Below are 25648 nucleotides of genomic sequence, written 5' to 3' on the forward strand. Positions count from 1 at the left end.
GATGACAGCAATGAACACTGCAGGTTGCCATTGTAAACCCTGGTGCACATACATCTTTTTGAGAAACCCCTCCATTTTTTGTCCATAGGATCCTTAAAAGCACAGCTATCCTCTATGGGGATAGTAGTCCTCTTAGCCAGAGTGGAAATTGCCCATTCCACCTTGGGTACTGTTTGCCAAGACTCCTTGATAGGGTCTGCTATGGGAAACATCTTCTTAAATATAGGGGATGGAGAAAAAGGGATACCCGGTCTCTCCCATTCCTTAGCAATGATCTCAGTAGCTCGATCTGGTACAGGAAAAACCTTCACCATGGAAGAAATATCAAAATATTTGTTTAGCTTACTGGATTTTTTAGGATTAACTACAACCGTGGTGTCGCTGTCCAGAGTAGCTAAAACCTCCTTAAGTAACCGATGGAGGTGTTCTAGCTTAAACCTGAAAGATACAACTTCAGTATCCGCAGGAGGAATTACACTGTCAGAATCTGAGATTTCACCCTCAGATGCTACCGAAGTATCCTCCTCCTCAGGCTTCTGGGAAGGGGCATTTGAAATAGCAACAACTGCATCAGTAACCTCACTTATGGAATGTTTATTTTTCCTCTTGCGCTTTCCGTGCAGCATGGGAAAAGCAGACAACACATCAGAAACCGCAGAGGACATGAGAGAAGCGATGTCTTATAACGTAACTCCAGGAGGAGATAGAGAGGAAGCGCAGGGCACTGCATGTGTGGGCGATAAAAGTTGGGACACTTGAGGAGAAAGCTGCGGCATATATTGAACATTGTCATTAGATTCCTGAACAGCATCCGCCTTAGACAATGTTGGCTCAGAAAAAAGTCTATCCCTATAATTTAAAGTTTTCTCAATACATGAGGAACAGAAAGGGATTGGTGGTTCCACATTGGCATCAAAACATAAAGAACAAGTGACATTTTTCAGGGCTTCTTGGTCCATTCTGACTCATAATGGAATAAATTACCAAATAAAAGTCTTACATTTTTCAATAAAAATTAAAACAGAAAAAACATTACTGTCTCTTTAAATTTTAAAACTTAACTTTTTTATTTCTTTTTGTAGTAAGGAATAAATAGTGCTACACAATTACTGTTCAGCTTTGCTGAGGTGCCTACCTGCCCTGCTGACAGCGGCTAGAATTCCCCTCAGCAAAAGATCCGAAACTCTGCCTCCACAACAATGAAATGCTGTCCGGTCCTAAAAACGCATGCCTTGAGCCCAAATATGCGTTATCCTGACAGACTGCTAATCCGGTCACCAGAAGTGAAAGCAAAAGTGGCGCGCAACACAAACTGCTGCCTCAGTTAGCTCCCCCATCGTGGGCGTCTAAAAAAATGAATCGCCCGATCGGCATATTTTAAAGTCAAGCCGCCGGAAGCAGTGAAACCACATTAAAACTGAGCCTTATTTTCCTCAGCCCCAGTGCCTGCATAATACACTGCCTACATAAGTCCCCTCAGATATACAGGAGAATATAAGTGTCCCTTAATGAATAAAGTGCCCAAACTTTTCTGAGTCCTTTTTATTTTACTAGTCCCAGAAAAAATAAAGTCAGCACTTACCTCATAAATCTGCCAGGCAGCTCACTAGGTTTGAGAGGTCTTCTCCCTTACATGGACCTGTGAAAAAAGAGATAAAGACTGAGTAATCTTACTCAGGCTTTCAGAATTAGGGCAGCATAAACTACATGGGAGGCGCAGTGAGAATTATGTCCCACAAGTTACCATTGCTCTAAAGCCACCACTGCTCTACTGAAGAGACTGATATGGACTACGGCTACACCCTAGAACAAAGCAGCACAATCTTGCACTACTTAAAAAAATAAAGAAAATCTTGCTTGAAGAATCTAACTTTGACTGGGGTTGGAGGGAAGGGAGGTGATATTTAACAGCTTTGTTGTGGTGCTGTTTGCCGTCTCCTGCTGGGCAGGAGTGATATTCCCAATAGTAATTAGATGATCCGTGGACTCATCGTGTCATTAGAAAGAAAAAAACTAAGCTACCCTTTGCCCTGAAAAGGGCATTTGGATGGACATTGCCCTTTAAAGGGCATTTAGCTCTTTTGCTGCCCAAACCTTAAACTAAAAAAAAAAAACCTCAAAAAACACTTAAAAAAATCACTAACCCCTGAAGATCCACTTACAGTTTTTTAAGTCCCGTTTGAACTATCTTCATCCAAGCGGCGAGAAGTCTTCATCAAGGTGGCCTCTTCAATCTTCATCCAGGTGCCATCTTCTATCTTGATCCCGGAGGCATGGAGCGGGTCCATCCTTAAAACATCCAGAGTGGAGCATCCTCTTCATACTGTCGCCGCCGTACACTGAATCTTCAATGCAAGGTACGCGATTCAAGATGGCGTCCCTTGCATTCCTATTGCCTGAAAAATTTGAATCAGCCAATAGGAATTAGAGCTGCTAACATCCTATTGGCTGATTTGAATCAGCCAATAGAATGAGAGCTGCTTAAATCCTATTGGATCATTTGAACAGCCAATAGGATTTTAGCAGCTCTAATTTCTATTGGCTAATTAAAATTTTTCAGCCAATAGGAATACAAGGGACGGCATTTTGAAACGGCTCCCTTGCATTGAAGATTCAGTGTACGGCGGCGACCATATGAAGAGGATGCTCCGCACCGGATGTCTTCAGGATGGACCCGCTCTGCGCAGCCGGGATCAAGATAGAAGATGCCAACTGGATGAAGATTAAAGAGGCCGCCTGGATGAAGACTTCGTTGCCGGGATGAAGATTGAAGAGGCCGTCTGGATGAAGACTTCTCGCCGCCTGGATGAGGACTTCGCCGCCGGGATGAAGATCGTTCAAGCGGGATTTAAAAAACTGTAAGTGGATCGTCGTGGGTTAATGTTAGGCTTTTTTTAAAGTTTTTTTGGGTGGGTTTTTATTATAGATTTGGGTTTGGGCAGCAAAAGAGCTAAATGCCCTTTTAAGGGCAATGACCATACAAATGCCCTTTTCAGGGCAATAGGTAGCTTAGGTTTTACTTTATTTTTATTTTGTGGGTTTGGGGGATGGGGGTTTGTATACTGTTAAAGGGTGTTTGTTTGTTTTTGTAGCAAAAGAGCTGTTAACTTTAAGGCAATGCCCTACAAAAGGCCCTTTAAAGGGCCCTTGATAGTTTATTCTAGATTAGGCTTTTTTTATTATGGGGTATGTTGTTTTTTTTTTTAAAGGGTATTAGAATAGGAATAATTTTTATTTTTTCGGATAATTTAGTTTTGATTTTTTTTAATGGTAGTTTTTTTTATTTTTTGTGATTTTAGTGTTTTTAATTTTTTTTAATTTTAGGTTTTAGTGTAAGGTAGCTTAGGTTTTATTTAACAGGTACGTTTGTATTTATTTTAACTAGGTAGTTATTAAATAGTTAATAACTATTTACTAACTTGTCTACCTAGTTAAAATAAATACAAACTTACCTGTGAAATAAAAAATAAAACCTAAGCTATCTACAATATAACTATTAGTTATATCGTAGCTAGCTTAGGCTTTATTTCACAGGTAAGTTTGTATTTAGTTTTAAATAGGTATTAGTTAGTTAATAATTGTAAGTTTAATTTAGCTCTATTGTAATTATGTTAAAGTTAGCGGGTGTTAGGGTTAGGTTTAGGGTTACGGTTAGGGTTACATTAGGTTTAGGGGTAGGTGTAGGGGTTAATAGTTTAATTTAGATTTTTGTGATGTGGGGGGCTGGCGGTTTAGGGGTTTTTAGATTTATTTAGTGGTAGTGATGTCGGGGAGCGGCAGAATAGGGGTTAATAGATTTATTATAGTGTGGGCAATGTTGGGGTGCAGGGGAATAGGGGTTAATAACTTTAGTATAGTGGTGGCGATATCAGGAGTGGCAGATCAGGGGTTAATAGTTTTATTTAGGTGGCGGCGATATCGGGGGCTGCAGATTAGGGGTTAATAACATTATGTAGGTGTCGGCAGATTAGGGGTGTTTAGACTCGGGGTTTATGTTAGGGTATTAGGTTTAAACGTTATTTTTTTTTTCCCATAGACATCAATGGGGCTGCATTACGGAGCTTTTCTTTCCGCGATTGCAGGTGTTAGACTTTTTTCTGACCCGCTCTCCCCATTGATGTCTATGGCGGAAGCATGCATGAGCACGTCAAAACAGCGCTTATTTTTTGTGCAGTATGGAGCTTAAAAGCGCCATATCGCATGCACAACCCTGCTGTATTCCAACACTTCGTAAATGAAATTTTCAGTGATTTCCTAAACCAGTTCATCATCATATATCTGGATGATATTTTGATTTACTCCTTACAAGAGTCCTTACAAGAACATCTCCTACATGTAAAGTTAGTACTTCAGAGACTTCGTGAGAATCATCTCTTTGCCAGTCTCGAGAAATGTTCTTTCTCTATTCCTCTATTCCTTTTCTGGGGTATATTATTTCGAAGTCCGGATTCGAAATGGATCCTGATAAACATTCTGCCATTAAGGACTGGCCTAGACCTACCACCCTTAAGTCCTTAAAAAGGTTTCTTGGCTTTGCCAATTATTATCGAAAATTTATAAAAGACTTTGTTAGAAATTACTTCTCCTCTCACTTCCCTTACTAAAAAGGGCCAAAACTGCAGAGATTGGTCAAGCACTGCTATACAAGCTTTTGAAGCTTTGAAAACTGCATTTTCCTTGGTACCCATCCTCTGTCACCCTGTTTCCAAACTCCAATTTATTCTTGAAGTGGATGCCTCTGCTATAGCGGCAGGAGCCGTATTGTCCCAACGAAATCCCATTACCAGTAAGATTCATCCAGTAGGATTTTTCTCTAAAAAATTTAGTCCAGCGGAACAAAATTATTATGTAGGCAACAAGGAGTTACTTGCAATAAAGTTGGCTCTGGAAGAATGGAGGCATTGGCTAGAGGGTACTGCTCATCCGTTTCTTATCCTAACAGATCACAAGAATCTTCTGTATCTTCACTCTGCTAAATGCCTCAACTCTCGTCAGGCCCGTTGGGCTTTGTTCTTTTCAAGGTTTAATTTTGTACTGTCTTATGTACCTGGTACAAAGAATTCTAAGGCTGATGCTTTATCCAGACAGTATCAATCTTCTGATTCTGTGCCATTTGCTACTGAACCCATACTTCAACCTGTCAGTATTCTTGCTCAGTTATCCTCATTTCCTATACAGGCTCTACGCTCAGCTCAGACCAAGGTACCCTCTACTTATAAACTACCTCCTGGAATCTTATATGTACTTCCAGAATTCTGCCTTAAACTGCTTCGTTGGGCCCATGACAGTGTCTTAGCTGGTCATCCTGGGGTAACCCACACATTATGGAAACTCAAACAACATGTGTGGTGGTCATCCATGTCCAAAGATGTCAAGGACTATATCGCAGCTTGTCATTCTTGTGCCTCAAATAAACAAGCCTCCCATCTGCCTTTTGGTTTATTACAACCTCTCCTGGTGCCATATTACCCTTGGTCTCACATTTCAATTGACTTTATTAGACCTGCCTGATTCTGCTGGAAACAATACTATTTGGGTAATTGTGGACAGGTTTTCCAAAACAGCTCATTTTATTCCGTTACCCGGATTGCCTTCCGCTCGGAAGCTCTCTGAGCTATTCATCCTCCATGTCACTCATTTACATGGATTTCCTTTGGACATCGTTTCTGACCGTGGTGTTCAGTTTGTCTCACGATTTTGGAGATCCTTATGTAAACAATTCAGAATCAACATTTCCCTTTCTACTGCTCACCACCCTCAGTCCAACGGACAAACAGAATGTGTAAATCAATCTCTTGAATCTTTCCTCAGGCACTATGTCAACCATCAACATTCTAATTGGTCCCAACTTCTTCCTTTAGCTGAACTGGCTCACAATTCTCGTCTCAATTCCTCCTTACAGATGTCACCTTTTAAGGCTGCTTATGGATTTGAACCAAGAACTTTTCCTATTTCCACCAGCACTTCTACAGTTCCTGGAGCTGATCGAGCCATTAAAGATCTCTGAAAGCATTGGCATAAAATTCGACAGATCCTTCTCCTCTCTGCAAAGAAGTATAAGAAGTTTGCTGATCGCAAACACTGTATAGCTCCTATTTATTGTGCAGGAGATAAGGTGTGGTTGTCTACTAAATTAATTCATCTTAAACAACCCTGTACTAAATTGGGACCCAAATACATCGGACCTTTCAGAATTGTCTCCAAAGTTTGTTCTTCTGCATACTGTGTGACCTTGCCCAAGACTTTGAAGATTCACCCTGTGTTTCATGTGTCTCTTCTGAAACCTGTAGTGAAGAATCGTTTCTCCACCATAGTCAAACCTCCTCCACCTTTGCTTATCGATGGCGCTTCAGAATTTGAGGTCAGTCAAATTTTGCATTCAAAATTACTGGGTAGTCGCTTGTATTACTTGGTTCATTGAAAGGGGTATCCCATTATTCAATGTTCATGGGAACCCGCTTCTCAAATACATGCTCCTACATTGGTGAAACAGTTCCACAAGAGGAATCCTTCTAAGCCTAGTCCGGTTCCCCGGAGGAGTCCTTGAGAGAGGGGCAATGTCACGCTCCTCGCTTCTGAGGCTCTGTTGCTGCATTGCTTAGCAACATCCTTTGCCTCTGAAGCTGTCTCACTCTGCTGACACGCTCCCTGAAGCCGTCCCATTCTGCTGACATCACTCTGGGTTCAAATTCCAGCCTGTCCTTCACCTGATGCCCATTTGTTTTTTCCTTGCTGTGGCTTTGTGAGTACTCATTTTGATACTTTGCTGCCTGATTTACAATTAACAAACTTTCACCTAGATTACGAGTTTTGCGTTAGAGGCTATGCGGTGCTAATGAGCAGTTTTCTCTCACCGCTCACTTACATGCAGCGCTGGTATTACGAGTTTTTACAAACCCGTCGTCAAAAGACAAGAAGTAAGCGTTCAGCAAAATTTTGGTCATTACCGCACTCCAATACCAGCGGTGAGCTGGTCGTACGTGCTCGTGCACGATTTCCCCATAGGAATCAACGGGGAGAGCCGGCTAAAAAAAGTCTAACACCTGCAAAAAAGCAGTGTAAAGCTCCTTAACGCAGCCCCATTGATTCCTATGGGGAAATAAAATTTATGTCTACACCTAACACCCTAACATGAACCCCGAGTCTAAACACCCCTAATCTTACACTTATTAACCCCTAATCTGCCGCCCCCGACATCGCCAACACCTACATTATATTATTAACCCCTAATCTGTCGCTCCGGACACCGCCACCACCTACATTATACTTATGAACCCCTAATCTGCTGCCCCCAACATCGCCGACACCTACATTATATTTATCAACCCCAATCTGCTGCCCCCAATGTCGCCGAAACCTACCTACACTTTTTAACCCCTAATCTGCTGCCCCCAACGTCGCCATCACTATAATAAACATATTAACCCCTAAACCGACGCACTCCCGCCGCGCAAACATTAGTTAAATATTATTAACCCCTAATCTGCCGGCCCTAACATCGCCGCCACCTACCTACATTTATTAACCCCTAATCTGCCACCCCCAATGTTGCCGCCACTATATTAAAGTTATTAACCTCTAAACCTAAGTCTAACCCTAAACCTAACACCCACAAACTTAAATATAATTTAAATAAATCTAAATAAATATTCCTATCATTAACTAAATTATTCCTATTTAAAACTAAATACTTACCTATAAAATAAACCATAAGCTAGCTATAATATAACTAATAGTTACATTGTAGCTAGCTTAGGGTTTATTTTTATTTTACAGGCAACTTTGTATTTATTTTAACTAGGTAGAATAGTTATTAAATAGTTATTAACTATTTAATAACTACCTAGTTAAAATAAATACAAATTTACCTGTAAAATAAAACCTAACCTAAGTTACACTATCACCTAACACTACAATATAATTAAATAAATTACCTAAATTATATTAAATTAGCTAAAGTACAAAAAAAACAAACACTAAATTACAGAAAATAATAAACAAATTACAGATATTTAAACTAATTACACCTAATCTAATAGCCCTATTAAAATAAAAAATCCCCCCCAAAATAAAAAAAAACCCTAGCCTAAACTAAACTACCAATAACCCTTAAAAGGGCCTTTTGCGGGGCATTGCCCCAAAGTAATCAGCTCTTTTACCTGTAAAAAAAAATACAAACAACCCCCCAACAGTAAAACCCACCACCCACACAACCAACCCCCCAAATAAAATACTATCTAAAAAAACCTAAGCTCCCCATTGCCCTGAAAAGGGCATTTGGATGGGCATTGCCCTTAAAAGGGCAGTTAGCTTTTTTGCAGCCCAAACCCTAACCTAAAAATAAAACCCACCCAATACACCCTTAAAAAAACCTAACACTAACCCCCTGAAGATTGACTTACCGGGAGACGTTTTCATCCAAGCCGGGCTGAAGTCCTCAACGAAGCCGGGAGAAGTCTTCATCCAAGCTGGGCGAAGTGGTCCTCCAGACGGGCAGAAGTCTTCATCCAGACGACATCTTCTATCTTCATCCATCCGGAGCGAAGCGGGTCCATCTTCAAGACATCCGACACAGAGCATCCTCTTCATCTGACAACTACCCGATGAATGAAGGTTCCTTTAAAGGGACAGTATACTGTAAAATAGTTTTTCCCTTAATGTGTTTACAATTGCTTTTTTTACCAACTGCAGAGTAAAAAAATTATGAAAATTAGTTTTTTAAGGTTTATTTCTGTATATTAATGCTCTGATTTTGTGTTTTGAAGCCTCAGCCTAATAAAATAGGTTGAGCTTGTAGGTATAATCAGATCTCATTACTGTATCACATTGTGCACATATACCTGCTTCTTTATCTTATATCTGTCCTTAAAACAATCACCAATACTTTGAGAGAACAATGGAAAATAAACATTTTATTACCTTCTCTCTGCTTTATCACACTGGGAGTGTAATTTCTTCTGCTGGCTGTGTTTACAAAGCTTATCTATAGCTGGGACCTGCGGCCACAAACTTTCAGAATAGGTGGGGATACCACATGCTAAATTAACTATTTCAAATGCCAATATAAGGGTAAAGGAGCTACTTGTAAACAATTTAATACACTCCAGCAGGTAAAGTGGATCATTAGGAACAAATTAAAGGGGAGAAATTTTTTGAGTAAACTGTCCCTTTAAGTGATGTCATCCAAGATGGCGTCCCTTAGATTCCGATTTTATGATAGAATTCTATCAACCAATCGGAATTAAGGTAGAAAAAATCCTATTGGCTGATGCAATCACCAAATAGGATTGAAGTTCAAACCTATTGGCTGATCCAATCAGCCAATAGGATTGAGCTCGCATTCTATTGGCTGATTGGAACAGCCAATAGAATGCGAGCTCAATCCTATTGGCTGATAGAATTGGCTTAATTCGATTGGCTGATAGAATTCTATCAGCCAATCGGAATCTATGGGATGCCATCTTGGATGACGTCACTTAAAGGTACCTTCATTCAGTAAAAAGACTCCGGATGGGGGGCGTGTCCAACCACCGACCAAGATGGCTGCTGTTAGATAGTGCTCCACCTTGTAGTTGCTATCAACGGCTGTTTATTCTTACTGAGACCTGCAGATCTGGCTCTTTCTGGGAGATCTGAACTCATCACAACTCAAGGATCAGATTAATCTATCTCTATCAGACCATCGAGAACCAGCAGTCCTGAATAGGGAAGGTACGTCATAGAGGCTTTGTGGAGCGGCCTATACCTTTTCCTACCCTCCCATACCATTCTGACATGTCAGACTAGCCAACCGTTTGTGTTGAAGCAAATCCCTTCCTCTGAAACCAGTCAGCTTTACAGCACTTTACGCTTTGGATAATGGAGGACATACTGAATGTTCTGGGGCAAATTCTGACGGACTTTGAAACTAGCTTTTGCGCCATGCTACAGGAACCATTTATAGCTCAGCTATCTAGCAACAGTGATGTGGAACTTGAATTAGAAACCCATGCTCCCGATGCCAGCCTCCAACATAGTCAGGCCATACCACTGCAAAATGAGGAGATGCAGTTACCCCCTGACCGAGGTCTCTGTCCTACACACAATGCGGGAGATATTAGAGAAGAGAGAGAGAGCAAAATTTTGGTTGTGCGTGTTTTTGTCAGACACTGAGCTCCTACCTATCACTACTATACCCACAACGCTGAGAGAGAACAGTATTTCGAAGCGTGACCATGCTACTCGAGCAAGCATATGGAGGCTGACAGCGCTTGTCTCCAGATTAATTGAGATAGAAGAAGATCCCCGGTCACTAACCTTGGCGCACTACATCCTGTATGGTATGATCTGTGAAGCAGCTTCCCCAAGCGACATTCTGAGGCTGGCTTTGAGATGCGGTGCGAAAGCTAGCAATCAGTTGAGGTTCTGGAGATCTGGAGTTGGGTGATTTACCTATGTTATAATACCGGGCTGCTACAGGGTTTCCCATTTTTCATATGACTCTCTCTGTGGTGCAATTTACAGCAATTTATACTTTACCGTGGACAGCCTGTATTAAACTTTACCTGCAGTACATTTAGTTTAAGATTTTATGACAGTTATTGCCACGAAATATCCTGTTGTCCATTGATATCGTTTTACTCCAATGTTTCAGGTCATAATTGTTATGGGTTTCTATGGTATTAATAGGTGTGCTTTAGATACCTCATTTATTTATTTACTCTACCTGCCCGCCACTAGGCTAGACTGTCAAGGGGTTAAGTTATATAATAATGATTGTGTTCTTTACTTTGTACTTTGACTTCCCATGCTATGAGAATCTAAGATATATGCATCTCAGTATGTTTTTATACTACAACATATGAGTAAAAAACTGAGCCATATTACCTTGCTCCACCCTCCCTTGGTTTGTTATATAGGTAATAAGGTTGCTATAACTCATATAATTGGACACACAGTGCTGTATATAAGTTATCTGTTTTTACTTCTAGGTACCTTTTTCCCCCCACCATAGAGCTTGCTATATAATCTTGGGGGCACACACCCCATCTGTAACCCCTAATTGAATTTAGCTGTGTTTACTCATAGAGATAATTGATATATTCCCTTTCCCCCTTACGACCAGTTACGACGTTGATATTACTAAATATAAACTACACATGAGTACTTCACTATAGTTTTGGTTGATAAGCCTTTTCCTAATACACATGTATAACTATAGTCCTGAGGACCCCAAAGGGGCCCTATATGTTATAAACTTAAAAAAAATTGAGGATAGTGTTTATGTCCATTGACCACACAGGAAGCAATGTAATTATAGACCTTCTTTTGATTGTTAGTTTTATAGTACTTAATGTTTTTGCAATGTAAGATCCCATCTCCGATTTTAAATAAGGATTGTCATGCTTATTGTTTTGGCAGTGATAGTATAGGTATACGTTTGACAATTGCCCTTACGAGGTAAGGGTCTATGCTTGTGGTCCTTTTGATATGTATTGTTATATTATTTACCTCAATAAAAAATATATAAGAAAAAAAAAGAAAAAAAAAAAGACTCCGGATGAAGAGGATGCTCCGCGTCGGATGTCTTGAAGATGGACCCGCTCCGCGCCAGATGGATGAAGATAGAAGATGCCGTCTGGATGAAGACTTCTGCCGTCTGGAGGACCACTTCGCTCGGCTTGGATGAAGACTTCTCCCGGCTTCATTCAGTGCAATGGGGAGCTTAGTTTTTTTTAGATAGTATTTTATTTCGGGGGTTGGTTGTGTGGGTGGTGGGTTTTACTGTTGGGGGGTTGTTTGTATTTTCTTTCATGTAATTGGCAAGAGTCCATGAGCTAGTGACGTATGGGATATACATTCCTACCAGGAGGGGCAAAGTTTCCCAAACCTCAAAATGCCTATAAATACACCCCCCACCACACCCACAATTCAGTTTTACAAACTTTGCCTCCCATGGAGGTGGTGAAGTAAGTTTGTGCTAGATTTCTACGTTGATATGCACTTCGCAGCATGCTGAAGCCCGATTTTCCTCTCAGAGTGCAGTGAATGACAGAGGGATGTGAAGGGAGTATTGCCTATTGAATGCTATGGTCATCCTATCAGGGATCAATTTCATAGGTTCTCTGTTATTGGTCGTAGAGATCTCTTCTCCTACCTCCCTTTTCAGATCGACGCTATACTCTTATATAACATTACCTCTACTGATTCTCGTTTCAGTACTGGTTTGGCTATCTACTAAATGTAGATGAGTGTCTTTTGGTAAGTATGTCTTATTTTATTTATGACACTCTCAGCTATGGTTTGGCACTTTATATGTAAAGTTCTAAATATATGTTTTATACTTATGTTTGCCATGATTCAGGTTAATCAGTATATTTCCTTCATTCAGACTGTCAGTTTAATTTTTTGGGAAATGCATATGAATAAATTATTTTCTTACCTGAAAATTTTTCAAATTGTCTTTTCTTTCTAAATTGCGGGCTGTTAGGCTCGCAGGTGCAAAAAATGCTAGAATTGATTGCGTAATTTTTGGCTCAAGACTTTTTTGGCGCGAAAATTACGTTTGTTGACGTCATTTCCGGCGTCGTAGTTGACGCAGAGAGTTTTCACATAGTTGCGTCATCTATGATGCTCATGTTTGTTGCAGAAGTTTTTGCCGCCAAAAAATTTGTCAATTGTGGGCGTCATACTTGGCGCCAGTTTTTTTTTTTTTTTACATTATTCAGTCTCAGTTTCTTTTTGCTTCTGGTTCCTAGAGGCTTGTTCTGTTTGCATTTTTTCCCATTCCTGAAACTGTCATTTAAGGGATTTGATAACTTTGCTTTATATGTTGTTTTTTCTATTACATATTGCAAGATGTCGCAATCTGACCCTTTATCAGAATCTACTTCTGGAAAGCTACTGCCTGATGTCGGTTCTACCAAAGCTAAGTGCATTTGTTGTAAACTTGTGGTAACTGTTCCTCCGACTGTAATTTGTGTTAGTTGTCATGATAAACTTTCAAAAGCAGATAATATTTCCATTAGTAGTAGTCCATTACCTGTTGTTGTTCCTTCAACATCTAATGTTCAGGATATTCCTGTTAATGTAAGAGAATTTGTTTCTAATTCTATTCAGAAGGCCCTGTCTGTTATACCACCTTCTAATAAACGTAAAAGGTATTTTAAAACTTCTCATAAATTAGAGGAATTTTTAAATGACCGCCAACATTCTGATTTATCTATCTCTGATGAGGATTTATCTGGTTCAGAAGATTCTGCCTCAGATATTGACACTGACAAATCTTCATATTTATTTAAGATGGAGTTTATTCGTTCCTTACTTAAAGAGGTGTTGATTGCATTAGATATGAAGGAGTCTAGTCCTCTTGATATTAAAACCAGTAAACGTTTAAATTCGGTTTTTAAACCCCATGTAGTTATTCCAGAGGTTTTTCCAGTTCCTGATGCTATTTCAGATGTAATTTCGAGAGAATGGAATAGTTTGGCTACTTCATTTACTCCTTCTTTAAGGTTTAAAAGACTGTACCCTTTGCCGGCTGATAGATTGGAGTTTTGGGAGAAAATCCCCAAAGTTGATGGGGCTATCTCTACTCTTGCTAAACGTACTACTATTCCTACGGCAGATAGTACTTCTTTTAAAGATCCTTTAGATAGGAAACTTGAATCTTTTTTAAGGAAGGCTTATTTATGTTCAGGTAATCTTCTTAGGCCTGCTATTTCTTTGGCTGATGTTGCTGTTCCGATCAGCCAATAGAATGCAAGCTCAATCTGATTGGCTGATTGGATCAGCCAATCGGATTGAACTTGAATCTGATTGGCTGATTCCCTCAGCCAATCAGAATTTTCCTACCTTAATTCCGATTGGCTGATAGAATCCTATCAGCCAATCAGAATTCGAGGGACGCCATCTTGGATGACGTCCCTTAAAGGAACCGTCATTCGTCGGGAAGTCGTCGGTGAAGATGGATGTTCCGCATCGGCGGGATGAACTACATGGATCCGGAAGAAAGAAGATTGAAGAAGCCGCTTGATAGAAGACTTCAGTCGGATCATGGACCTCTTCAGCTCCGGCTTGGATGAAGACTTCAGCCGGATCATGGACATCTTCAGCCCCCCGCTTGGGCTTGGATCAAGACATTGGAGGATCTTCTGGATCGATCGGTGAACCCGGCGTGGTGAAGACAAGGTAGGGAGATCTTCAGGGGCTTAGTGTTATGTTTATTTAAGGGGGGTTTGGGTTAGATTAGGGGTATGTGGGTGGTGGGTTGTAATGTTGGGGGGGGTATTGTATGTTTTTTTTTACAGGCAAAAGAGCTGAATTCTTTGGGGGCATGCCCCGCAAAGGGCCCTTTTCAGGGCTGGTAAGGTAAAAGAGCTTTTCTATTTTAATTTTAGAATAGGGTAGGGCATTTTTTTTATTTTGGGGGTCTTTGTAATTTTATTAGGGGGCTTAGAGTAGGTGTAATTAGTTTAAAATTGTTGTAATATTTTTCTAATGTTTGTAAATATTTTTTTATTTTTTGTAACTTAGTTCTTTTTTATTTTTTGTGCTTTAGTTAGCTTATTTAATTGTATTTATTTGTAGGTATTGTATTTAATTAATTTATTGATAGTGTAGTGTTAGGTTTAATTGTAGATAATTGTAGGTAGTTTATTTAATTTATTTATTGATAGCGTAGTGTTAGGTTTAATTGTAACTTAGGTTAGGATTTATTTTACAGGTAATTTTGTAATTATTTTAACTAGGTAACTATTAAATAGTTATTAACTATTTAATAGCTATTGTACCTGGTTAAAATAAATACAAAGTTGCCTGTAAAATAAATATTAATCCTAAAATAGCTACAATATAATTATAATTTATATTGTAGCTATATTAGGATTTATTTTACAGGTAAGTATTTAGCTTTAAATAGGAATAATTTATTTAATAAGAGTTAATTTATTTTGTTAGATTTAAATTATATTTAACTTGGGGGGGTGTTAGTGTTAGGGTTAGACTTAGCTTTAGGGGTTAATACATTTATTATAGTAGCGGCGAGATCCGGTCGGCAGATTAGGGGTTAATAAGTGTAGGTAGGTGGAGGCGACGTTGGGGGCAGCAGATTAGGGGTTAATAAATATAATATAGGGGTCGGTGGTGTTAGGGGCAGCAGATTAGGGGTACATAGGGATAACGTAGGTTGCGGTGGTGTACGAAGTGGCAGATTAGGGGTAAATAATAATATGCAGGGGTCAGCGATAGCGGGGCGGCAGATTAGGGGTTAATAAATATAATATAGGGGTTGGCGGTGTTAGGGGCAGCAGATTAGGGGTACATAGGTATAATGTAGGTTGCGGCGGTGTACGGAGCGGCAGATTAGGGGTTAATAATAATATGCAGGGGTCAGCGATAGCGGGGGCGGCAGATTAGGGGTTAATAAATATAATATAGGGGTCGGCGGTGTTAGGGGCAGCAGATTAGGGGTACATAGGTATAATGTAGGTTGCGGCGGTGTACGGAGCGGTAGATTAGGGTTTAATAATAATATGCAGGGGTCAGCGATAGCGGGGTCGGCAGATTAGGGGTTAATAAGTGTAAGGTTAGGGGTGTTTAGACTCGGGGTACATGTTAGAGTGTTAATTGGAGACTTAGGAAGTGTTTCCCCATAGGAAATAATGGGGCTGCGTTAGGAGCTGAACGCTGCTTTTTTGCAGGTGTTAGATTTTTTTCAGCTCTAACGGCCCCATTGTTTCCTATGGGGAAGCTGGCCGCGTCCGTAAGCACCGCTGGTATCGAGAGTTGCAGTGGCGGTAAATTATGCTCTACGCTCCCTTTTTGGAGCCTAACGCACTGAAAACGCAGCCATTCTGTGAACTCTAAATACCAGCGGTATTTATAAAGGTGCGGGGGGGGGAAAGCATGCGTAGCTAATGCACCCCTTTGGCCGCAGAACTCTAAATCTAGCCGTAAGTTAGCTACAATGTAACTATTAGTTATATTGTAGCTAGCTTAGGGTTTATTTTATAGGTAAGTATTTAGTTTTAAATAGGAATAATTTAGTTAATGATAGGAATATTTATTTAGATTTATTTAAATTATATTTAAGTTAGTGGGTGTTAGGTTTAGGGTTAGACTTAGGTTTAGGGGTTAATAACTTTAATATAGTGGCGGCGACGTTGGGGGAGGCAGATTAGGGCTTAATAAATGTAGGTAGGTGGCGGCGATGTTAGGGCCGGCAGATTAGGGATTAATAATATTTAACTAATGTTTGCAAGGCGGGAGTGCGGCGGTTTAGGGGTTAATATGTTTATTATAGTGGTGGCGACGTTGGGGGGTGGCAGATTAGGGGTTAAAAAGTGTAGGTAGGTTTCGGCGACATTGGGGGCAGCAGATTAGGGGTTAATAAATATAATGTAGGTGTCGGCGATGTTGGGGGCAGCAGATTAGGGGTTCATAAATATAATGTAGGTGTCGGCGGTGTCCGGAGCGACAGATTAGGGGTTAAAAAATTTATTATAGTGTTTGAGATGCGGGAGGGCCTTGGTTTAGGGGTTAATAGGTAGTTTATGGGTGTTAGTGTACTTTTTAGGACTTTAGTTATGAGTTTTATGTTATGGCGTTGTACCATAAAACTCTTAACTACTGACTTTTAAATGCGTTAGGGATCTTGACAGGGTAGGGTGTACCGCTCACTTGTTGGCCTCCCAGGACAGACTTGTAATACCGGTGCTATGGAAGTCCCATAGAAAAATGACTTTACGAAGTTTATGTAAGTCGTTTTGCGGTAAGGCCAAAGTAGTGTGCGGTGCCCCTAAAACTGCAAGATTCGTAATACCAGCAGGCGTTAAAACGTAACGCACAACTCGTAATCTAGCCGTTTGCTAGCCTGACCACATCTCTGTTTAACCTCTTCAAACCTGAGGATACTTTGCTGCCTGATTTACTGTTAACAAACTTTGCTTGCCACGTCTCTGTTTAACCCCTTCAAACCTGAGGATACTTTGCTGCCTGATTTACTGTTAACAAACTTTGCTTGCCTGACCACGCCCCTGTTTAACCCCTTCAAACCTGGGGATACTTTGCTGCCTGATTTACTGTTAACAAACTTTGCTTGCCTGACCACGTCTCTGTTTAACCCCTTCAAACCTGGGAATACTTTGCTGCCTGATTTACTGTTAACAAACTTTGCTTGCCTGACCACGTCTCTGTTTAACCCCTTCAAATCTGAAGATACTTTGCTGCCTGATTTACTGTTAACAAACTTTGCTTGCCTGACCACGTCTCTGTTTAACCCCTTCAAACCTGAAGATACTTTGCTGCCTGATTTACTGCTTGCCTGACCACGTCTCTGTTTAACCCCTTCAAACCTGAGGATACTTTGCTGCCTGATTTACTGTTAACAAACTTTGCTTGCCTGACCATGTCTCTGTTTAACCCCTTCAAACCTGAGGATACTTTGCTGCCTGATTTACTGTTAACAAACTTTGCTTGCCTGACCATGTCTCTGTTTAACCCCTTCAAACCTGAGGATACTTTGCTGCCTGATTTACTGTTAACAAACTTTGCTTGCCTGACCATGTCTCTGTTTAACCCCTTCAAACCTGAGGATACTTTGCTGCCTGATTTACTGTTAACAAACTTTGCTTGCCTGACCACGTCTCTGTTTAACCCCTTCAAACCTGAGGATACTTTGCTGCCTGATTTATTGTTAACGAACTTTGATTGCTTGACAACGTCTCTGTTTAACCCTTTCAAACCTGAGTATATGTTACTTCCTGATATACTGTTAATGAACTTTGCTTACTTGACCACGTCTCTGTTTAACCCTTTCAAACCTGAGTATACGTTACTTCCTGATATACTGTTAACAAACTTTGCTTACTTGACCCCGTCTCAGATAATCCCTCTCTAATCTGAATCTACCTTGTTGCTGAATTTTACGTAGCCAAATCCTTGCCTGCCTGACTACGTTTAATCCTGACCCCTTATCTTCAATCAAGCATCTTTGTGGTATTACTTGGATTACGTGAGTAACATCTCACCTTGTATTATTCTTTTCCAGAGAGGCTGTCGTGGGGTCAGATCCTGGTTTATACTGAGTGTGCTAGTGTGTTGTTAATTATCATTCTAGCATTCGGGTCTGATTCGGGACTTCACCTAACCTGACAAATGCAAACTATGTGTTCATTTTAATCTCTACATTCAACATAATTGGTAAACAGACATAATGGTACTAAATAGGTTGAAAAGTAAACGTTAAGCTATTGGCTCCATATATGCAGCTTATCCTGTTGTAAAGAAATCAATCAGTTTAACATAGCAAAGAAAACATTAAAAAGGTTTTATCCGACCTCACTCACTGTCAGCTGAGCCACACAGGTAAAGTTTAGGGTAGAGTTCCCGCACAGTAATAGAGCAGCAGGAAGTGGAACAAATTCCTATGCTCTGTAATTGTACAGCGCACCCTAGAGTTCCCAATGTGTGCCTCCCACACACACAACTCTCAGTGTGCAAGTGTCACGTGACATGGCAGCTTGATCTCACTCGCACACTGAGAGCTGTGAGGTTAGCAAAGCTATGGACTGGGTTGTGGGAGGCGCTGCAGGCACAGCAGACAGAAAGGGGAAAGTGCTTTTCCCTATACTTCTATCTATCGCACATGCGTTGCTGTGCGATAGATAGCTGTAAACATGGCAATTTTTTTTTTTTACAAAACTGCAGTGGTGCCTGGATTAAAATGATATACTGTAATTAGATTTATTAAGCAAAATTAAAAATAATATAATTAGATTTATTAAGCCAATAAGATTTATTTATTTAATTGGTTAATTTTTTATGTATTTATTTCTTATTCTTTTGGGGGGTTCAAATGGTTGGGGGTTCACATGCGGCTGCGATCCAATGGAGGAGCCTCCACTGGTCAGTATCCTTTCCACACAGAGGCACAGACATATAAAACACAGTGCGCTGTTCTTAAGGGGATTTCTATCTTTTGATACTTTTAAATGTTGGGGTTTGGAGCAATTGAAACCCAGTATTAGAGGTGGTGGATGTGAACAAATACTTCTCCAAAAGGAAACCAATTGGATATTTAGATTAAATTCAATCATGCCTCATGGAATGAATGAAGCTAATAATTTTGTTTTTTTTCTGTAATTATCTGTAAATCCACCTTGTAAATAAATATTTGATCTATCGTGATGGTTGGTAGCTATACCATCTTAAAGGGAAATGAAACCCAAAATGTTTCTTTCATGATTCAGATAGAGGATACAATTTTAAATAACTTTCTAATTTACTTCTATCATCTAATCTGATTCATTCTTTTGGTATCATTTGTTGAAGGAGCAGCAATGCCCTAATGGTTTCTAACTAAAAACATGGGTGAGCCAATCACAATCGATATATATATGTAACCACCAATCAACAGCTAGAACTTAAGTTCTCTGTTGCTCCTGAGTTTGCTTAGATAAAACTTTTGTTGGATTTCATGTCCCTTTAAGTATCAGATAATTAGTTACATGAAATTTTATCTTTACGGAATGAACCTCCCATTGTGGACAGTATGGGGGATACTCCCATTCCTGAAATCTGAATTCTATTTTAGATACATTTCTATACTGATTTATCATTCAATTTGCACATCTAATAATTTTGATTTATGAGTAGTGTGGTTGAGACCTGATATAATTATTCTAGGGTCTTGTACACATATGCCATTTTAAAATGAGGGTGTACATTGATTACACTGTTATTATCATGATCGCTATATAATGATCCACTCCCAATGCCAACCCCTATTGACATCATAATTGAAGCTAGTGTATATATGAGTAGTATGGTACACTTTGTACAGTGTGTAATGACAATAACAGGTTCTAGAATGTTCTATACTGCAGTATCACTGTGTACAGCGAGGGTTAGTGTAAATAATCACTGTGTACAGTGTGTAATGACAATAACAATTTACATGTGTGATATGAGGGTTCTCTGTCAGTAACAAAATGTTCCATACTGCAGTAACACTGTGTGCAGCGAGGGTTAGTGTAAACAATCGCTGTGTACAGTGTGCAATGACAATAACAAGTTATATGTGTGATATGAGGGTTCTCTGTCAGTAACAGAATGTTCTATACTGCAGTATTACTGTGTGCAGCAAGGGTTAACGTAAACAATCACTGTGTACAGTGCGTAATGACAATAACAAGTTAAATGTGTGATATGAGGGTTCTCTGTCAGTAACAGAATGTTCTACACTGCAGTATTACTGTTTGCAGTGAGGGTTAGTGTAAACATTCACTGTGTACAGTGTGTAATGACAATAACAAGTTACATGTGTTATAAGAGGGTACTCTGTCAGTAACAGAATGTTCTATACTGCAGTATTACTGTGTGCAGCGAGGGTTAGTGTAAACAATCACTGTGTAATGACAATAACAAGTTACATGTGTGATATGAGGGTTCTCTGTTAGTAACAGAATGTTCTATACTGCAGTAGGTCTGTGTACAGCGAGGGTTAGTGTTAGCGATCACTGTGTATACTGGTGTATACTGTCCCCTTAACACTAAAACAGTGATAACTTTTACTACAAGCATTTTTGTCAATATATGTATATTGTAAACATGTACTGTAAATATTCAAAGATTTAATTCATATATGTGTATTTCAATTTTGACTGAAATGTCCCTTTAAAGTTTAATTTTGACTTTACTATCCCTTTAAGATATGCACACAATTGGAGCCAGTCATGTTTACATTCTTTACATTGTTCAGTTGGCTGCATTTAAGACTGATAGTATGTAAAGTACAAATACAAAGAGTAGGTACACACACACACATGCATGTATAATCTGTGTGCATAGTCTGCAAATGTCTTGTCACAAGTTGATTGCTGATATCTGTATTTATAGCTTTGCAAATCACTTACTAACAACCAGTCACTCTTAAAAATAGTGCTGACATTTTCTTCTCACATTGTACTTGCCACACAAGTAGATGTTCTGCCAGTCATGCTTGGATGCAACCTGTTAAAAATTAGTAGGAAAAAAGAAAGAGTTGATCTATATGTAAAAGAAAATAGGAGTTTGACATTCTAGAAACACATAATAATTCCTAATTATTTGTGTGATTGTAGAAACCCCTAAATCAGGGGTTGTATATAGATGTCTAGTATAGGATGGACCCTTAGACTGGTTATTATTAGAAGAAACCATTTAAATCTTTATGAAGGTTTAAGGCTATAGTTCCAGATGACCTTGGTATGCCAGATATAGAATGAAAGGCAACTTCTACTAGATCAACTTAAAAGTAGGTATAGTATTTAATATTTGCAAGGGGAATCATTCTCGCAGTATGTCAAAGGAAAAGTATACCCGTTTGGATCTACAGAGGAGTAGCACGTGGAAAAATGATATGTTATACAAATTAAGGACTATTGGGGAGATTTATCAAGCAGCCGTTGCTGCTTGCTCCGTCCGATGTTTCCAGCTTGACGGAAACATAAGTTAAGAAGCAGCGGTCATTCACTACCTCTTAAGTGGTGGGCTGCTATTATCCCTATCAGATATGATCGGATGATTGACACCCCCTGCTAGCGGCTGATTGGCCGCAAATGTGCAGGGGACGGCATTGCACAAGCATTTCACCAGAAATGCTTGTGCAATTTTAAATGCCGACAGCGTATGCCGATTTAGCAATGTCGGGCGGACATTTGATAGCTCAGCCCCAAAGAGTCAGATTACAAGTGGAGCACAAATGTTTGTGTGTGAGCGATATCGCATTTCGTTTTTGCATTAATTTGCATGCAGGTTAAATTGCTCTGGTATTACAAGTTGAAAGTAAACGCGATCGCTTGAGCTCAATTTAAGTTAACACTCGTCGGGTTAGCGCGTCCTTACAGCTGTGGTTAGCGAAACAAAAAAGTTTTACAAAACACATAAAAAATACATTACAAAGTACTGTTACACTCATAGGGCTCCATGTACTAAGCAGCGAGAGCTGCTCCGGAACCCTTGCAGGGAAGGTTCGCATATGCAAGTCTGCTTCCCGCAATGTAAGAAGCAGCGGTCATTAGACCGCTGCTTCTTAACTCTTTGCCACCTCAGAGATGACGAAGATAAATCACAGAGAACTTGCTCGCTCTTGGTAATTAGCAGTCCCTTCACTTGCGCGAATGAAGGGGCAGACATTACACACTCATCAGAGTGTGTAATGATACATACTGGCCAGCTGCATCGAAGGCGGGTGAACAGCTTCGCAAGTTGAGAAGCTGTATGACCGCCTTTTAATATATGGGGTCCAAAATAACACCATCTAAAAAAAAAAAGGATTTTGAAAATTGATTGCGCAAAAAATATATAAGGGCTCAAATATATGAGGTCTCAGGTGTTAGAAAAAAAGGCAGGCAAAGGGCTTTAACATTAAGATACATACATATACATGTCTAAGGATACAAATATATATCTCCGCACTACCTAAGAGTTACTATACCTAAACAAATGCAGTGACAAAGGTATATATCTTTAAGAACAATCAAGCAATATAATATAGGACACATTTCATATATGATGCATAATCAAACAAGGATGCAAAAACACAAAAAGAAAAAGACACAAAAATACTAGGCGTTCCCAGTCCTAGCAAATAAAATGTAGACGTTAGTCCAACCTATAAGGTAAGTCAAACCCTTAGGCTGAAAAGTTCCATGACCAAGTTATGTATATTTAAGAAATATAAGCAAGCTGTGAGTTAGAAAGCAAATGCAGCAGGGTTATATGCAAACGGTTTGAAGTATATCAGCTTCAAAATGGAATAGCAGTTCATGCATTAAGGTTGCCTTGTGCAGACCGTAGCAGTAGTTTAGATGTGAATATCCTCAGCATGACATTTCGCATATTTTTGGTGTAAGAGTAGGCACTGGCAGGCACTTGAGGACCAAAGTCCGCCAGTGAAAGGAAATGTGTGCGGCTGTGTACGTCATCCACCTCGTTAGTACGTTATGCCATCCAGATGGTCACTGCAAACAAGCTGTTAGAAGTTCCTGCTATGCACACAGGGCAATACAGCAATCCTAAGGCAGTTTGAATGAACCCGTTTGCATCGGCTAGGCGTCTGACATCACACACAGGCAACGTGCATTTCGGGCTCCGCCCTTCAACTTGTCCTTTTGAATCCAGGACGTCCTCCTCTATTTGAAGCAAATCTGACAAGTACAAGTGCGCCATCTAATGGCTAATACCATTGAAGGAGACTGAAAGGGAATGCTTAATATAGTGCAAATCAGACAAATAGTCCATAATGAAAAGCAAACCGTTGAAACAGTAAAACATATATATATATATATATATATATAGGCAAGCACGCTAAACACAGTCCTTTAACTCTAATATATTATCTACTCTATATACCATGATCTATACATAGAGGAAATATGTGGCATAATTAACTAGATAATAGATAAGGTCCTAATAAATGAAAATGAATAGTTAATATACCTTAATGATCAATGATAATATTGGACAACTAAACCACATTTAAGGTGGAGATTATACAATTAAATACACAAAAAGGGGGGGGGGGGCGTGTCTGACCACCGACCTAGATGGCTGCTTTTGACTAGGGCTCAACAGAGGAGTATTTAAAATCGCTGTTTTTTACTCCTATAAGTCACATATCAAGCTTAATTCCATCACTATGACGACAAGTTGTGCTTGTGGAACAGTATAAAGTATTTTTTTGCTGTTTGATTCCAGCCAAGCAGACCAGAATCTATGAGGTATGCAGCGGAGGCCTGTTGACGGCCTGGAACCTCATTTACCCCTCCACAATTCTGATTCCGTCAGATATTATCAGCCGGTTGGGCTGAAGATTGGACTTTACCCTATATACCACCCTGCTTCAAGGGTAAGAAGATAAATTGATTTTCTGATAAATCAGTTTAACCAGCCATTTGTGCTGAAGAGCAAACCTTTTCCCACCTACCTTACTAATTAAGGCTACCTTGTATAACTCTCCTTATTATTCATCATGGAGGATATCACCCTTGTGATACAAACTCTCTTTATAGAGTTTGAAGAGGCAACAATACAAGAATTTCACCGCTTAATAAGGAGCACCAAATCTGAGGAGATATTACATCTTGACCACCAGGAAATACCCCCAGATATGCCGACATACATGGAACAACCGGGACAAGCTATCAAGTGCACAGAGTTAATATGGAACATCCTGACCTTGTGGGATGCGGCCGATCCTGAGGTGCAGGCCACAGACCATTTCACTCCTACTATTGAAAAGTCACTGGATGTCCATGATGATCCGCAAAATAACCCAACAGGTCAGTCTAACATAGTAAAATCGGGAGTCAGGGGCCCTGGCTACCCGATCATAGATCAATACTTATCTTCCTGAAAGGTTGCTGCAGAGGTGATCACTAAACGCTCCATAGGATTTGACACATCGCCCTAGCTGATAGAGCCCTATTTTGGAGAAGCTGGGTGGTCTGATGCAGGAACCATATCAAAATCCTCTGCAATCTCTTTGGGACGAGTGTTCTGGACTATAGATGCAGGGTAGGATAGCACCTCTCACCCGGCAGGGACTATATCGTTCTTCTAATGTGTACTAGGCCCTCTTTTTGACTTTACTCTCTAGCAATTGGAATTATTTTCGTAGAAACTGGGGCCTAGAATTTGGGAGCCCCAGCTGCAAATGGGACTATTGGCTCAGTTTATATTCATGTACCATATATGCCTTCATTTTATTTACTAACTGTGTGCACATTATAATATGGTTTTCATGCCTGTAATTTCCTGCAATATTTTAGTTGATATTTATATGTTTTTCTTTGAATGCTCATATAGGCTTAATGACTCACATATTTCATAGTATTAATATGAGTCTATTAGGCCAGAGGAACCCTACTCCCGGTTAGTATGGTAGCTTACATTATTTAGCCTGCCCAATAATGCTATAGATACTCCCTCAGCTTTAAAGATATTCAAAAGAGATTCATTGCCAATGGGATTGTTTTGCTACTGTTTATGTTAGGGTTTAGGCATATCATCTTATTATAGAAATATGTGGATCTCTGAAGAAAAAAAAAAAAAATATATATATATATATATATATATGTTCCACTCCCTACCTAACTATACCTTACCCTAATACATTATTGTAGTATTAAATCATTTACACCTAGATGGATACTAAACACAAGTGTTACTAAAGGGGCATACAGACATCAGCTACCTCTACTAAGTGGTTATACATACTTAAATATAGCTCAAGGTGTAAACCAAACCTCTCATAGCCTTATGCCCACGGGAGATTATTCTAGAATTGTAAGATATCCTCCAACAAATCATACTGTAGCCTTAATAAACTTTATAGTATATATCCCTTGTACTTCAGAGATGTACAACTACTACTAATAACCCATAGAGATATATAAAGAATAATTACTCTGATATAATAAAATCCTCCTTATGGTCGCTACCTACTGACTGTTGAGGTCCAAAAGGGACTTCATCTATAGCTGGGAGGTCAAAACTTGAGGTCATTGTTAAATGTGCACTATGATATTTCACAGAAATCATCATCTTACTGGAGTTGTTTGTTATATGTTATACAAGAGACAGACTCTATGGCATTAAGTTACACTCATCTATATACATGAAATGA

The sequence above is a fragment of the Bombina bombina genome, chromosome 6 (genome assembly GCF_027579735.1).
Source record: "Bombina bombina isolate aBomBom1 chromosome 6, aBomBom1.pri, whole genome shotgun sequence".
In the NCBI taxonomy this organism is placed as follows: Eukaryota; Metazoa; Chordata; class Amphibia; order Anura; family Bombinatoridae; genus Bombina; species Bombina bombina.